The sequence below is a fragment of the Sus scrofa genome, chromosome 2, assembly GCF_000003025.6.
Source record: "Sus scrofa isolate TJ Tabasco breed Duroc chromosome 2, Sscrofa11.1, whole genome shotgun sequence".
Classification (NCBI taxonomy): Eukaryota; Metazoa; Chordata; class Mammalia; order Artiodactyla; family Suidae; genus Sus; species Sus scrofa.
In genome coordinates, this window is record NC_010444.4 from 64,237,589 (window position 1) to 64,255,269 (window position 17,681).

Below are 17,681 nucleotides of genomic sequence, written 5' to 3' on the forward strand. Positions count from 1 at the left end.
AAAAAGACCTAAAGTCAGCAGAAGGAAGGAAATTACAAAGATCAAAGAAGAAATCAATAAAATAGAGACTCAAAAAACAATAGAGAAAATTAATAAAACCAAGAGCTGGTTCTGTGAAAAGGTAAACAAAATTGACAAACCCCTGGCCAGACTCACTAAAAAGAGGAGAGAAAGAACTCAAATAACCAAAATTAGAAATGAAAAAGGATAAATCACAATGGATACAGCAGAAATACAAAAAACCATGAAAGAATACTATGAACAACCATATGCCAACATATTTGACAATCTGGAAGAAATGGACAATTTTCTAGAATCTTACAGCCTGCCAAAACTGAATCAAAAAGAAACAGACCAACTGAACAGACCCATCACTAGAAATGAAATTGAAGAGGTCATAAAAACACTCCCTACAAATAAAAGCCCAGGACGAGATGGCTTCACAGGTGAATTCTATCAAACATATAAAGAGCATATGGTGCCCATCCTCCTTAAACTCTTTCCAAAGGTTGAAGAAGAAGGAATACTCCCAAGGACATTCTATGATGCCACCATCGCCCTCATTCCAAAACTAGACAAAAATAACACTAAAAAAGAAAACTATCGGCCAATGTCTATGACCAATACAGATGCAAAAATTCTCAACAAAATCTTAGCCAACCGAATCCAACAACATATCAAAAAAATCTTACACCATGACCAGGTAATGTTCATCCCAGGTTCACAAGGTTGGTTCAACATACGCAAATCAATCAACATCATACACCACATTAACAAAAGAAAGGTCAAAAATCATATGATCATCTCAATAGACGCAGAAAAAGCATGTGACAAAGTTCAACATCCAATCATGATCAAGACCCTCGCCAAAGTGGGTATAGAGGGAACATTCCTGAATATAATCAAAGCCATTTAGGATAAACCCACAGCAAATATAATCCTCAATGGGGAAAAACTGAAAGCCTTCTCACTCAAATCTGGAACAAGACAAGGATGCCCACTCTCCCCACTGTTCTTCAACATAGTTTTGGAAGTCCAAGCCACAGCAATTAGACAAACAAAAGAAATAAAAGGCATCCATATACGAAGAGAAGAGATCAAACTTTCACTGTATGCAGCTGACATGATACTACATCTAGAAAACCCTAAGGACTCAACCCCAAAACTACTTGAACTGATTGATAAATTCAGCAAAATAGAAGGACATAAGATTAACATTCAGAAGTCAGTTGCATTTCTGTATACCACCAATGAAACATTAGAAAAGGAATACAAAAATACGATACCTATTAAAATTGCACCTCACAAAATCAAATACCTCGGAATACACCTGACCAAGGAGGTAAAGGACCTATATGCCGAGAACTATAAAACTTTAAGCAATGAAATCAAAGAAGATGTAAAGAAATGGAAAGACATTCCATGTTCCTGGATTGGGAAAATCAATAGTGTAAAAATGGCCATACTACCCAAAGCAATCTACAGATTCAATGCAATCCCTATCAAATTACCCAGGACATTTTTCACAGAACTAGAACAAACAATCCAAATATTTCTATGGAACCACAAAAGACCCAGAATTGCCAAAGCAATCCTGAGAAACAAAACCAAGCAGGAGGCATAACTCTCCCAGACTTCAAGAAATACTACAAAGCCACAGTCATCAAAACAGTGTGGTACTGGTACCAAGACAGACAGACAGACCAATGGAACAGAATAGAGAATCCGGAAATAAACCCTGACACCTATGGTCAGTTAATCTTTGACAAGGGAGGCAAGAACACAAAATGGGAAAATGAAAGTCTATTCAGCAAGCATTGCTGGGAAACCTGGACAGCAACATGCAAAGCAATCAAACTAGAACACACCCTCACACCATGCACAAAAATAAACTCCAAATGGCTGAAAGACTTCAATATACGACAGGACACCATCAAACTCCTAGAAGAAAACATAGGCAAAACACTCTCTGACATCAACATCATGAATATTTTCTCAGGTCAGTCTCCCAAAGCAATAGAAACTCGAGCAAAAATAAACTCATGGGACCTAATCAAACTGAAAAGCTTTTGCTCAGCAAAGGAAACCCAAAAGAAACAAAAAGACACCTTACAGAATGGGAGAAAATAGTTTCAAATGATGCAACCGACAAGGGCTTAATCTCTAGAATATATAAACAACTTATACAACCCAACAGCAAAAAAAACCAATCAATCAATGGAAAAATGGGCAAAAGACCTGAATAGACTGTTCTCCAAAGAAGATATACAGATGGCCAATAAACACATGAAAAAATGCTCAACATCGCTGATTATAAGAGAAATGCAAATCAAAACTACCATGAGATACCACCTCACACCAGTCAGAATGGCCATCATTAATAAATCCACAAATAACAAGTGCTGGAGGGGCTGTGGAGAAAAGGGAACCCTCCTGCACTGCTGGTGGGAATGTAAACTGGTACAGCCACTATGGAGAACAGTTTGGAGATACCTTAGAAATCTATACATAGAACTTCCATATGACCCCGCAATCCCACTCTTGGGCATCTATCCGGACAAAACTCTACTTAAAAGAGACACGTGCACCCGCATGTTCATTGCAGCCCTATTCACAATAGCCAGGACGTGGAAACAACCCAAATGTCCATCGACAGATGACTGGATTCGGAAGAAGTGGTATATATACACAATGGAATACTACTCAGCCATAAGAAAGGATGACATCATGCCATTTGCAGCAACATGGATGGAACTAGAGACTCTCATCCTGAGTGAAATGAGCCAGAAAGACAAAGACAAATACCATATGATATCACTTATAACTGGAATCTAATATCCAGCACAAATGAACATCTCCTCAGAAAAGAAAATCATGGACTTGGAGAAGAGACTTGTGGTTGCCTGATGGGAGGGGGAGGGAGTGGGAGGGATCGGGAGCTTGGGCTTATCAGACACAACTTCGAATAGATTTACAAGGAGATCCTGCTGAATAGCTTTGAGAACTATGTCTAGATACTCATGTTGCAACAGAAGAAAGGGTGGGGGAAAAACTGTAATTGTAATGTATACATGTAAGGATAACCTGACCCCCTTGCTGTACAGTGGGAAAATAAAAAAAAGAAAAAAAAAAAGAAAATCTATGCCAATGATGCAACAGACAAGGGCTTTATGTCCAAAATGTACAAACAACTCATAGACTTATAGATCGAGTTCTTTCCCCAGTTTAGGAATCTCCCAGATATTATTTCTTCAAATAACTTTTATGTTCTTTCTCCCTCTTTTCTCCTTCTGGGATACCCATTATCCTTGTTACCTTTTCTAATGGAGTCTTACATTTCTTGTATGTTCTTCCCACTAAAAAAAAAAATTACTTCTGTCTTCATTTCTAGCTGAATAATTCATTCTATGATCTCATTATTTCTATCTTCCATATATTTTTTTCCTTTTTTAGGTGGGGCTGCACCCACAGAGTATTAATGTTCCCAAGCTATGGGTCAAACTGGAGCCATAGCTGCAGGCCTACACCACAGCCATAGCAAAGCCAGATCCAAGCCATATCCAAAACCTATGATCCTTAACACCCTGAGCACAGCCAGAAATTGAACCTGCATCCTCCTGAATATGAGTTGGGTTCTAAACCATCCAAGCCACAAAGGGAACTCCGCCCAGTGATTTTAAATGCATTCCTCATCTAATTTATTGAGTTATTCATCTCCAGAATTTGTTTCATTGCTTTAATGAGATTTTTATCTCTTTCAATAATTTTTCTTACATTTTTTTTTATTCCTGAGCTTATTTAATTGCCTTTGTGATGTTGCTTGCATCTAGTTGAGATTCAATGTGACACTATTTTGAATTATCTACACATTTGATCAAAAGTTTCTGTGACTTTAAAATGTGTTTCTGGATAATTGCCCTTTTCTTTTTGTTCTTCCATGTTACCTTGATATTTTTCATAAAGATCAGTGGGTTGTTCCTCTCCCAATACATTTGAAATAGAAAACAACTTTTTCTATTTAAAGCCTTGTTTATTTTAAGTCTAGCAATTCAACAGATTGATAACTAGAGGCCTTTCTAGGATAAAGTTAGATGACTCTGTAGCACAAGCTTTTGTTTTCTTCTACCTGAGCTGCAGCTGGCTCTATTTGAGAAACTATGTTTTTTGCTTTTCATGGCCTCTGCCAGATGTGTTGCTGGTGACCTTTTTTCATCATGGTTTGTGACTCCAGGCTCACTGGAGACTTGCTACTGCTGTTACTAACCAGGGTTCTTGACCTCCTTAATAAATAGAAACTGAGAAGTGAACAGACAATAAATTCAGGCAAGTCATTATTAGGGTTCCTGCAACATCAAGAGGGAGAAAAAAAAGTAACAGGTTGCGTTCCTCACTTTCTATTTGACTTGGGGACATGAACTGGTTCTTTATAAAGGGTGAGGTAGCGACAGATCTAGGGGTTGGACCTGTAGCATGGCTTAGGTATTCTTCACATTCCCATTAGTGGTAGATATTCAAAGTTCAGGCACAGTGCCCTGCTTTAACTCTCAGCTGTTCAGAAGTGGCAGTGTGTTTTTTGGTCTTTTTCTACCTTGTTACAAATTGTCCCACCCGCCCCTTGCATGGGCTCAGTTATTTTTAGCCCCTTATACTTTCTTTGTATTTTGTTGTTGGAGGAAACTTATGCACAGCAGCAAAGGGTTCCAGGTCCAAAGACTCAGGCTGTCTCACTGTCAGAATCCATGCTTTTACTGGCATCTCTTCTGGGGGTGGGAAGGGGACTCCAAGATGGTGGGAAATATTGCTATATCCAAGAGGCCAGAGTCATGTGTACCACTTCTATTGGTGCTACCAAGTTCTCTGGTGCTATAGTCTCAACTTCCTCAGCCATGGAGCTGGAATCAGGGACACTGTTTCTGCTGTTCACCTGATTCCACTTCCTCTATGTGTTACAATCTGTCCACATTCAGATGTACAACTGTATGAATTTCTGGTGTCCTTAGATATGGGGTAGAGAAGCCTTTCCTTAATTATGTATGTTTTACTAATAGTATATTGAAGGGCTGAGACAAAGGGAGGTTTTAATTAACCATGAAGCTGACATCAGGAATTATAAACTGTTTTTTTCCCATAAACTCTAAGTTAACAAACATATATAGAGGAGTCAACTATCATATTGTGGTGAAGAAAGAAATGCAATACAGTTGTATCCCACATCAGAGATGAGTTTTAGAATTACAACATAGAGAATTACAGGTGCATGTAGATTAATGAGGCACCCAACCCAACAAGATCAGAACAACTCCTCTCAGAAAAGTCTTATTTGATAATAGAGGAATTATATTAAAATATTTATTATGAGTTCTAATGCAGCAATAGCTGACTATTACAAAATAAAAGTTAACAGAACTGAAAGCAATTACAAGAATCTACTCATTCTAGGCATTTATGCTCATATTTAAAGTAAGCATTCATAGTTACTCTGGGTTTATATAACATTTAATTTTTTATTGTAATTGAGTTACAATGTTCTGTCAATTTATGATGTACAACAAAGTGACCTATCCATACACACACACACACACACACACACACACACACACACACACACACACACATATTTTCCCATATCATCCTCCATCATGGTCCATCACAAGTGGCTAGGTATAATCCCTTGTGCTATACAGCAGGATCTCATTGCTTACACACTCCAAATTCAATAGTTGCAGCTACTAACCCCAATCAGTTTATTTTATTTTTTATAATTATTTTTTCATTATAGTTGGTTTACAGTGTTCTGTCAATTTTCTACTGTACGGCAAGGTTTATTTTAGATAATTGAATTAAAAAGTGGTTCTGCTGATATTCCCTTCCAGGCAAGCAGGAGATTGGAAGACCTGTTTGTTGGCATAAACTGTGACCCTGAACCACATGAAGGGACAGGCATTCATGCTCTCTCATGAGCAATTCTTGAATGATGATGACACATGCAATTATACATACATAAAAACTTGACACTTAACCAACACAAGGGACTGGGACATTAACCCACTGCATAATCAAAAATCCTCATATACCTTTATACTCACTTCTCCATATCCACTGATACAACCAACCCTATTAAAAATAATATAAATCATCATGGTTTTCATCTGTAAGTTGTTCATATGACTAATGAAACACATGCCTGTTCTTTTAGAGAAATGAGAACATTATTTGAGATGAATGTATTTTATTTGAGAAGTAATTAGTCTACATAAACTAGGATGCCCTATCAAATAAATTTAATTTGAAAACACTTCTAAACCAATTTAGGAAAACTTTGAGATGGGAAAAACTACAAACTAAAATATCAAACAGCAAAAAAAAATTAAAAGAGTTATTGAAATTGTATAGACAAGTTGAATAAAAAACTGAATAGTCCAAAAAATAAATAAAAGAAGCAAATTTTATTCCACAATGATCAAAGAATCACAATTGCTTGTTCCAAGGCTTGAGCCATGCAACAAGAGCACTATATCACCCCCAGAGATTCAAATAGAATCTCTTCAGAGCCCTCTTTATGTCTTTATTCCTCAGACTGTAGATGAAGGGGTTCAGCATGGGCATGACCACAGTGTACATCACTGAGGCAATTACACTTGAGTGTGAGCTGTGAGTAGCAGAAGAGCTGAGGTATACTCCTAGGCTTGTACAATAAAATAAGGAGACAACTGAGAGGTGAGACATACATGTAGAAAAGGCTTTGAACTTACCCTGAGCTGATGAGATTCTACGTATGCAGGAAACTATTTTAGAGTAAGAGTAAAGAATAACAGCAAAAGGACCACCAGCCAGCAGGACAGTTGAAAAATACATCACCATGTTATTGACAAATGTGTCAGAACTGGCAAGTTGTACCACCTGATTGAGTTCACAGAAAAAGTGTGGGATTTCCAAATCTTGACAGAAGGACAATCCCAACACCATTAAGCTGTGTGATAATGAATACATGGCACTCAGTGTCCAGGATATCAGAACCAGCAGTCCACAGAGTCGGGGGTTCATGATGACTGAATAGTGCAGGGGGTGGCAGATAGCCACAAATCTGTCATAGGCCATTACACTCAGGAGTATATCATCTAAGCCTGCAAACAGTATGTAAAAATATATCTGGGTGATGCAACCATCAAAGGTTATGTGTTTGCTCTTGTTCTGAATATTCCACAGCATCTTTGGGATGGTGGTGGAGGTGAAACAGATGTCTAACAGGACAAGTTAGAGAGGAAGAAGTACATGGGAGTCTGAGCTGATGGCCAGGATGATGAGCAGGTTCCCAAGCACAGTAATTAGGTACATGGAGAGAAAAAGCCCAAATATTAGGGGTTGCACTTTTGGTTCCTCTGAGAATCCCAGAAGAAGAAATTCTGAAATTTGTGTATTATTCCCTGCTTCCAAAGGGTACAGGTGACTACCAGGAGAAAGGAAAATAACATGACTTATTTTTTCACGAAGTGGCATAACTCACATAGCTGAATAGAGCAATTTCCCCATTGCCATCAATAATTTGATTTTAATATTTTGTATGCAGATAAGTTCTCCTTGAAGTATCCCCCATTTTGGAGTTCTCCTTGAAGTATTGTCCCATTCTCAACATATACCCAAATGGTTGATGTGTTTATAACTTTAATGAGAAGTTCTTTCATGCACTTGAGAAATGTATATTTAGTACAAACCATGCTCCGAGCACATATAGGTATTAAATAGAGTGTACTGAAAAACAAATCTCCCACAATCCAAGGATAGTGAAATACACCAAAAAAAATAAATAAATAAAAACAAAACTATTAGGTACTATGTCAGAGGTAACATATGCTATGAAGAATACAAAACCAGGTGTAAAGGAGAGAGTGGTAGGAGATGTGATTTGTACTGATTGTTCAGGTAAGGCTAACAAACAAGGTTCTATTTGAGCAAAGACTTCAATAAAGAGAGAGAAAAAGATAGTGTTATGTCAGGTGAAGAGTGTGTCTGGCAGAGGGAATGGTCACTGTGAAGGACATGAGGAAGCTTTTTATTTCATATGTTCAAATCTAAGCAAGAAAATCAGTGGAGCAGAGGAAGGAGCAAGAGGAGGAATGATGAGAGATGCTGTCAGAGGATGAGAGGTAATGTGACCTCCCTGCTACAGCTACAACTTCAGTATACAGAGAATTCTTTGTTCATAAGCTGTCCCCTGTAATTTATAAATTCTGGTGCAAAGGCATCATATGAGTTAAAGCAGATCCTTCCTTTAGTACACACTGTTGATTGAATTCTGGCCTCTGTATTATGTCACCAAATCCGCAAGGCACATAAACACACACCATGCCCCCTGGGCTGTGTTACTACCACTCATTTCCCATCCATAAACACTCTCCTTAGGTCTTGAGAGGTTAGAGCTCAAGATGGTCATATCAGATTACCTTTATACTAAAGAATATATAAGTGATATCTAAAAGTTCTAGTTCACAAGGTTCACATTTTGCAATAAGCTGGAAGTTACTTTTTGGTAGGGCCACTTTCTGCTCAGGAGAGAAAGAAAAAAAAATTATGTGTGTGTGTGAGAAAGAGAGAGAGAGATAAAATGGATATATGGACTTTAGGGGAGAAAAGATAATAATCTAAATAAAGTCAATAAGCCCTGACACAGTATGATGAAGAAAAGTTTCCTTAGTCTGACAACATTCCAACTCTAGTGACACCTTCTTGGCACCCAGATTTTAAAAAAATGAAGAAAAAAGATTTTACAGATTGAATATCCCAAGAGAAAAATAATCAAAGGCATAAACTAACGACTCAAAATGGAAACATACAATAATGAAAATATGCAACAAAGGAATATTAAGCATATTTTCTTAATATACTTTTGAGAAAATTTGAACTCAGAGATGTGCTGATGTGTTTGAAGTCTTCTTTCTTCCTCAGCATTTCCCTATTATTCTATTCCTGTTAATTAATATGATCCTTGGATTAGGATCCACTATTACTGGAAGCAGTTTATGTCTCCCAGTCCTTTTTCAAATTTAGCTTCCACAAATACCATTTAAGTGTCAATGTTGACACTTGCATTGCCAAGTGCAATGTTCACTTTTTCAGCATCACAAATAAATACATTATTAGGAAAGCCATAAAACAACTAGAGTGATCTCCAGCATCGGAGCTGTGCTAGATTGATGTCCAGGTGACCTCAGGTACATATTCTTGACTTCCATTCTCTCTGATCCTCTCCGAAAATGTCTGTTCAGCTCTTGGACTCACCTTTGTGTAGACATTGAGAGGAAGCCTTTCTTGCATAGGTCAAAATTGGAGGAATTGGTCTGATTATGCAGACCAAAGTTTTATCTCAAAACAAGACAGTAGGAGGAGATCAAGCATTGGTCTTGCAACAGCCAGGGCCATGTCCTGTCCAAGCAAAAGTTGCAGAGGCTGAGGGACTGAAGTTACAGAAATATTTACAACAACCTATGTCACTCATTAGGCCTATTTTCCTCTTATTACTCCAAACTCTAACTATATGATTTCCCTTGGAGACATTTGTCTGGACAGAATAGAATTTTTCTGCTGTTTCTCTATTCCTAGGAGACTATATTATAAACTAGGTGAATTCAGCTTTTATTGCCCCTTCTCCATGAACTTTCCTGTTCGCAAAGCTTTACCTCCCAGCACATTATCGCATCCTTGAGTTCAAATTTTCTCAAAAGTGTATTGAGTATTTATCTTGGATAGGTCCTTTTGGTCTTCAAACTCTGGTTTGTGAGGGACATAACCCCTGAAATTTCTTTTTAAAAAAAAATATATATATACTCCCCTCTTCAAAAAGCAGGGTAACTTTTCTCTTATAATTTGCTCTTACATTAATGTAAATTTTTGTGTTCTTTACTACTTGGTTTTATGATATTCTCTCCAAGTCAGTTAGGGATTTCATTCTTACAGAGAAGTTGACTGTAATTTGGTCTCTATTTTTAAAATGTCTGTAATTATAAGAGGCATATTTATATATTGTTATACATCATAAACTAGATTAGTATATGGAAGGGATTGACAAATTTAATTTTTTAAAGGAAATCATTCCTTTAGAATTCTTTTAGGAAGGTAGTACTTCTATGATCTCCATTCTCTATTATAGAAATGAGACTTCTAGGTATTTAATGTTGTAAGGTATTAATCCAGTAAGGGTGGGATCTTGATTGGAGTCTAAGGATGCTCCCAGTGCTTGAATCTAGAGCAATGATTCTCTCAACTGGAGATGACGTTTCCCCCAGCATATTTGGCCATGTCTGAAGAGATGCTACTGATTTCATATAAACCACAGGACACACCCAACATAAATAATTATTCTGCCCCAAATGTCAACATTGAGAAGGTAAGAAAAACCTATTCTAGACCAGCACTTCTCCAACTTCATTATGCATACAAATCAAGTTTTGTAGTTGAAATACAAGTTCTAATTTTAAATGTTTTAACAATTTCATTGCTTTATATATTTTTAAGCAATATTTATTTTTTATTTGTTTTGGAATACAGTCTTCTCACAAAATTGTCTTAATTTCAGGCATACAACAAATTAAATCAGTTTTACATGTACGTATACCCTTTTTTTTCAGATTATTTTCCCATACAAACTACCACACAATACTGAATAAATTCCCTGTGCTATACAGAAGGTCCCCATTACACATCTATACCATATAAAGTAGTGTGTATATATCCATCCCACCCCCATAATTTATCCTCTTCCCCATGTTTCCCATTTGGTCAACATAAGTTTGGTTTTGAAATTTTTAAGTCTGTTTCTCTTTATAAGTTCCATTGTGTCATTTATATTAGATTTCACATATTAATGATCAAATATAATATTTGTCTTTCTTCATCTGACTTACTTTACTTAGTATGATAATTTCTATGCCCATCCATGATGCTGCAAATAGCATTATTTCATTATTTGTGACTGAGTACTATTCTATTGTGTACATTTACCACATATTCTTTATTCAATCTTCTGTTCATGGAAATTTTTGTTGCTTCTATGTCTTGCTATCATAAATAGTGCTGTGACAAATATTGAGGGTGCATATATCTTTTCAAATTATGGTATTCTACAGATAGATGCCCAGGAATGGAATTGCTGAGTGATATAGTAGTTACATATTTAGTTTTTTAAGGAAATTCCATACTGTTCTCCATAGTGGATACATTCCCACCAACAGCATAGGAGGTTTCCTTTTTCTCCACACCCTCCCCAGGATTTATTGTTTGTAGATTTTTTGATGAGGGTCATTCTGACTGGCATGAGGTGATACCTCATTATAGTTGTGATTTACATTTTTCTAATAATTAGTTATTTTGAGCATCTTTTTATGTGCTTTTTGGTCATCTGTCTTCTTTGGAGAAATGTCTGTTTAGCTCTTCTGACCATTTTTAATTAGATTTTTTTAATATAAATCCCTATGAAATGTTTGCATACTTTGGTGATTAATCTGTTGTTATTTGCTTCATTTGCAAAGATTTCATCCCATTTTGTGGGTTTTCTTTTAATTTTGTTAATTGTTTCCTTTTCTGTGCAAAATCTATTGTTTAATTAGGTACCCTTGTTTATTTATTTTTAGTACTCTAAGTGGTGCATCCAAAATACACTGCTGTGATTAATGTCAAAAGGTATTCTATGTTTTATTCTAGAAATTTTATAGTATCTGGTCTAACATTTAGCTATTTTATTCACTTTGAGTTTATATTTGTGTATGGTGTTACAGAATGCTCTAATTTCTGGGGGTTTTTTTTGTCTTTTTTATTTTTTTAGGGCTGCATCTATGGCATATGGAGGTTCCCAGGCTAGGGGTCTAATCAGAGCTGTTGCTATCGACCTACATCACAGCCACAGCAATGCCAGATCCGAGCCATGTCTGTGACCTACACCACAGCTCATGGCAAGGCAGGCTCCTTAACCCACTAAACAAGGCCAGGGATTGAACCTGCAACCTCATGGTTCCTAGTCGGATTCATTGCCACTGCTCCATGATGGGAACTCCCGAGAATGCTCTAATTTCATTCTTTTACATGTGGCTGTCCAATTTTCCCAGCACTGCTTATGGAAGGGACTGTCTTTACTCCAGTGTATGTTCTTGCCTCCTTTGTCATAGATTAATTGACCATATGTGCATGGATTTATTTCTGGGTTTTCCATGCTATTCCATTTCTCTTTCTGTGCCAGTCCCATACTGTTCTGATGACATAGCTTTGCAGTATTTTCAAAAGTTAAGGAACTGATTCCTCCAGTTCCATTTATCTTTTTCATGATTGCTTTGACTATCCATGTCTGACAAGTCTATTTGATTATTTTATGTTTCCTTAAAAATTAAAAAAAATATAGTTCTGTGAAAAATACTATTGGTAATTTGATAGGGATTGCATTGAACCTATAGATTGCCTTGATTAGTATAGCCATTTTGACAATATTTATTCTTCTAGCCAAAAATATGCTATATCTTTCCCTCTGTGTCTGTCATCTTTGATTTCTTTAATCAACATCTTACAGTTTTCAGAGTATAGCTAACTCTTCTTCCTCTTTAGGCAGGTTTATTCATAGGTATTTTATTCTCCTTGGTGTGATGATAAATGGGGTGGTTTCCTTAATTTAATTTATCTTTCTAGGGAACCCTCCTGCACTGCTGGTGGGAATGTAAACTGGTACAGCCACTATGGAGAACAGTTTGGATATACCTTAGAAATCTATACATAGAACTTCCATATGACCCGCAATCCCACTCTTGGGCATCTATCCGGACAAAGCTCTACTTAAAAGAGACACATGCACCCGCATGTTCATTGCAGCACTATTCACAATAGCCAGGACATGGAAACAACCCAAATGTCCATCGACAGATGATTGGATTCGGAAGATGTGGTATATATACACAATGGAATACTACTCAGCCATAAAAAAGGATGACATCATGCCATTTGCAGCAACATGGATGGAACTAGAGACTCTCCTCCTGAGTGAAATGAGCCAGAAAGATAAAGACAAATACCATATGATATCACTTATAACTGGAATCTAATATCCAGCACAAATGAACATCTCCTCAGAAGAGAAAATCATGGACTTGGAGAAGAGACTTGTGGTTGCCTGATGGGAGGGGGAGGGAGTGGGAGGGATCAGGAGCTTGGGCTTATCAGACACAACCTAGAATAGATTTACAAGGAGATCCCGCTGAATAGCATTGAGAACTATGTCTAGATACTCATGTTGCAACAGAAGAAAGGGTGGGGGAAAAACTGTAATTGTAATGTATACATGTAAGGATAACCTGACCCCCTTGCTGTACAGTGGGAAAATAAAATTAAAAAAAAGAAAAAAAAATTTATCTTTCTAATCTTACAAAGGCCATATATGACAAACCCACACTAACATCATTCTGAACAGTGAAAGGCTGAAAGTATTTCTGCTAAGATCAATAACAAGATAAGAACATCCCTGTCTTGTTCCAGATTTTAGCAGGAAGGCCTTCAGCTTTTCTCCATTGAGTATTATATTTGCTGTGGGTTTGTCATAAATGGCTTTGATTATGTTCAGGAATGTTCCCTCTATACCCACTTTGGTGAAGGTTTTTATCATGAATGGATGTTGTACTTTGTCAGATGCTTTCTCTGTATCTATTGAGGTGATCATGTGGTTTTTTACTTTCCTTTTGTTAATGTTGTGTGTGATGTTGATGGATTTGCGTATGTTGAACCATCCTTGTGAACCTGGGATTAATCCCACCTGGTTGTGTTGTATGATTTTTTTGATATATTGTTGGATTCGGTTGGCTAAATTTTTTTCAGGAATTTTTGCATCATATTCATCAAAGATATTGGCTGATAGTTTTCTTTTTCAGTGGCATCTTTGTCTGGTTTTGGAATTAAGGAGATTGTGACATGATAGAATGTCTTTGGGAGTGTTCCTTCTTTAACCTTTTGAAAAAGTTTAAGGAGGATTGGTATAAGTTCCTCTTTGTATGTTTGGTAGAATTCATCTGTGATGCCATCTGGTGCTTACTTTTATTTGTAGGAAGTGCTTTTATGACATTCGACTTCATTTCTAGTGATCTGTCTGTTCAGTTGATCTATTTATTCTTTTTTCAGTTTTGGAAGGCTGTAAGTCTCTAGAAATTTGTCCATTTCTTGGCTATTGTTAATAGTGCTGCAATGAACATGAGGGGGCATGTGTCTTTTTCAAGGAAAGTTTTGTCCGGATATATGGCCAAGAGTGGGATTGCTGGGTTGTATAGTAGTTCTATGTATAGTTTTCTAAGGTACCTCCATACTGTTCTCCATAATGGTTGTGCCAGCTTACACTCCCATCAACAGTGCAGGAGTGTTCTTTTTTCTCCACACCCCCTCCAGCATTTGTTATTTGTGGACTTATTAATGATGGCCATTCTGACTGGTATGAGGTGGTATCTTATGGTAGTTTTGATTAGTATTTCTCTAATAATCAGGGATGTGGAGCATTTTTTCAAGTGCTTGTTGGCCATCTGTATATCTTCCTTGGAGAAATGTCTCTTCAGGTCTTTTGCCCATTTTTCAATTGGGTTGTTGGCTCTTTTGCTGTTGAGTTATATAAGTTCTTTGTATATTTTAGTTTTTAAAGATAGGACAAGGTAGACTGTTGCAGGTTGTCATAGCTTGTGGACATTCTTCAGATTGGTTGCTGGTGAGGTAATCAGGAGTCAACATTATTATCCTTCTGTTTTCAACTGGTCTGGGGGTTCTACGTGCTTATGGGCACCATTCAGTTAACCACTTTCCACCCTATGGCAGTTTTTGCATCTGCAAAACAACTTGAAATGTATGGCTGAGAATACTATCTATAGCCCCTAAGGAGGAACTGGAAGTTCCTGACATTGTTTAATGGCTAAACGATTATTCTTTGGTTTTGCTTGAATGTTTTCCTTTGTTTCTGCATTTTCTCACTTCTTTAATTATGTTTATTCTTTGGAACCCAGGGAAGGCCTAGCAGGCTAAAGCTTTTCTATAAATAAGAGGCATGTAGAGGACATGGTGGGAGTGTGGGAGAGGGGTGGAGAGGTGGGGGGAGTGTCTGTCCCCAGAATGCCATATAGGGTCTTGATTAGTTACATTATCATGAACATCTGCCCTTTCCTTCAAAGAATTGTCTAAGCTAAACAGGAGCTTCTTTGGGAGGCTAGGACCCTCCTTCTTAGGGAGTCTCTTACAGCTAATGACCTTGTGAGAACAGGGGTACTAAAGGGATGCCCTTTGTCTCAAAGTGGGAGCAACTCATGCTGCAGGCCATCCTATGGAATCAGGGTGATGCTTGACTCCAGCTGAACCTACTTCTTTGTTCAACTCCTTCATCCACTTTACATCATTCTCTTTACTCTCTCTCTCCTCAACAACCACCAGCACCCAGTCCCCACCTATGGAACCAGACTTAATACAATCCCTTGCTTATTTTGATTATGTCACCAAAACAGAAAAAGAAAAAAGAAAAAGAATTCAGGGTTTCCAGCTCTTTTTGGTTTTCTTTTTCTTTAAAAGCATTTTTATTATAGTTGACTTACAATGTTCTATCAATTTCTGCTGTACAACAAAGTGACTCAGTTACATATATACATACATTCTTTTTCTCATATTATCCTCCATCAGATTCCATCACAAGTGATTATATGTAATTCCCTGTGCTATACAGCAAATGTATATCCACTCCAATTGCAATATATTTTTCCATATATCTACTCCAAGTGAAATATGTTTTTCTTTAGCGATAAGATTTATAAATCCTGTACATGGCACTGCCTCCATGGTGGGAGCCCAGTGGAGGCTGTGAGGACCAGCCTGCCCACCATGGGTATGGAGCTGGTCAGAACCTCTCAGCCCAGGGTTGTACCCATGCCACTGTCGAGGGCATCCAGAGGCCTCCATGGAGATGTGTTTGCAGAGGGGCTCGCCGGGCATATGGGGTCTGGTGCTTCGTGGATGACTGGGCCCCCACAGCCCATGCTGGCCATCATCCTCAACCACAGCTTTTGGTTTCTGGGAGCAAGCCCAGACCATCGACTGGAGGGCCACCCTGCAGACTAACCAGAGCAGCAGTCAGAATATAGACACATACCTGAACTCCATTTTAGATGTCTTGGCAGGTCAGGACCAGCTCTGCTAGTATCAATGCAGTGATGGATCTAAGCCTTTCCCACGTTAGGATTATATACCCTCCCTGCCTAAGGGATGTGGTTTTTTACTCTTTGATGTTCATTGGAGTATTGGCATCCCATCCCTGACAAAGTGCTGCAACCAAGCAATGGGTGCTATGAGACCTGTGGCAAAAGCAACAAGGACTGGAATGAGGAGTTCCAGTATTGTCCCTCCAAGATTTGCTGAGATGTGCAGAAAACACTAGAACCAACTCAATGTATTCAGGCACTTGAAACCACAGTGGAGCTCTTGTCTGACAGTGTTATTACACATTTAGCCTGTAAATCATACCTGGACAGTCAATGAGCTGCCTGTAGGTGTTGCTGGGAAGAAAAAACTGATCTTTATTTTTCATTTTACTCTTTTTGGCTGTGCTATGGCATGTGAAAATTCCTGGGCAACATGGTGGCTGTGGGGACAATGCTGGATGTTTAACCCACTGGGTCACAAGGGAATTTCTGAAAAAAACTGATGTTTAAAGAAACACTAACAGGTGGAGATAGCAGAAGACTGATGAACATAAACTTTGACAAAGACCTCTTTTTTTGTCTTTTTTCCTCTTCTAGGGCCACTTCCCATGGCATATGGAGGTTCCCAGGCTAGGGCTCGAATCAGAGCTGTAGCCACCGGCCTATGCCACAGACACAGCAATGCCAGATCCGAGCTGCATCTGTGACCTACACCACAGCTCACAGCAATGCCGGATCCTTAACCCACTGAGCAAGGCCAGAGATCAAACCCGCCACCTCATGGTTCATAGTTGGATTCGTTAACCACTGTGCCATGATGGGAACTCCTTGACAAAGATCTAATGTTTTATACAGCATAAAGCTTCATTTTGTTGTGAAAGGGTTAAGAACTTACTCCGACATTAAAACTTCAAACTAAAGAAAAAAATGAAGGTGGTTTTCTTCTTGATGTTGCTGCCTTACAGGGCCTAATTGTCTTGACCAACCTCAGAAAAGGTGATGATGTTATGGGGGAAATTTTTTTTAATTAATGTGCAGTTGATCTACAACATTCCTTCAATTTCTGCTGTACAGCAAGGTGACCCAGACAAACAATAATTTTTTTTAAGAACAAGTTTGTGACTCAATTTTCACAAGTGTATGTACACACACAGAAAAGAATAAGATCAAATGTAAAATTCGTTGTAAAGTATGTTCAACATTATCTCATTTGGAAATAGGGGAAAATTCCACTGTTCATTTACTGTAAAAATTTAAATATAAATTTATGCCTGTAAAAAAAGAGAAATACTTGGATTATAGCAGAGCAGAAATAAAATCATTTATCATTTTATTTTTTATTTGTTTCATTTCATTTTATATTTTATTTATTTTATTTTATTTTATTTTTTGTCTTTTTAGGGCCACACCTGCAGCATATGGAGGTTCCCAGTCTAGGGGTCAAATGGGAGCTGTAAGCCAGCCTATGGGACAACCACCACAATGCCAGATTCCAGG

General features: G+C 37.8%; 2 pseudogenes; one reads left to right on the forward strand and one right to left on the reverse strand.

The window, feature by feature from the left end:
• LOC100518600 lies at positions 6,517–8,946 on the reverse strand (annotated as a pseudogene).
• On the forward strand, positions 10,265–16,560 carry LOC100518771 (annotated as a pseudogene).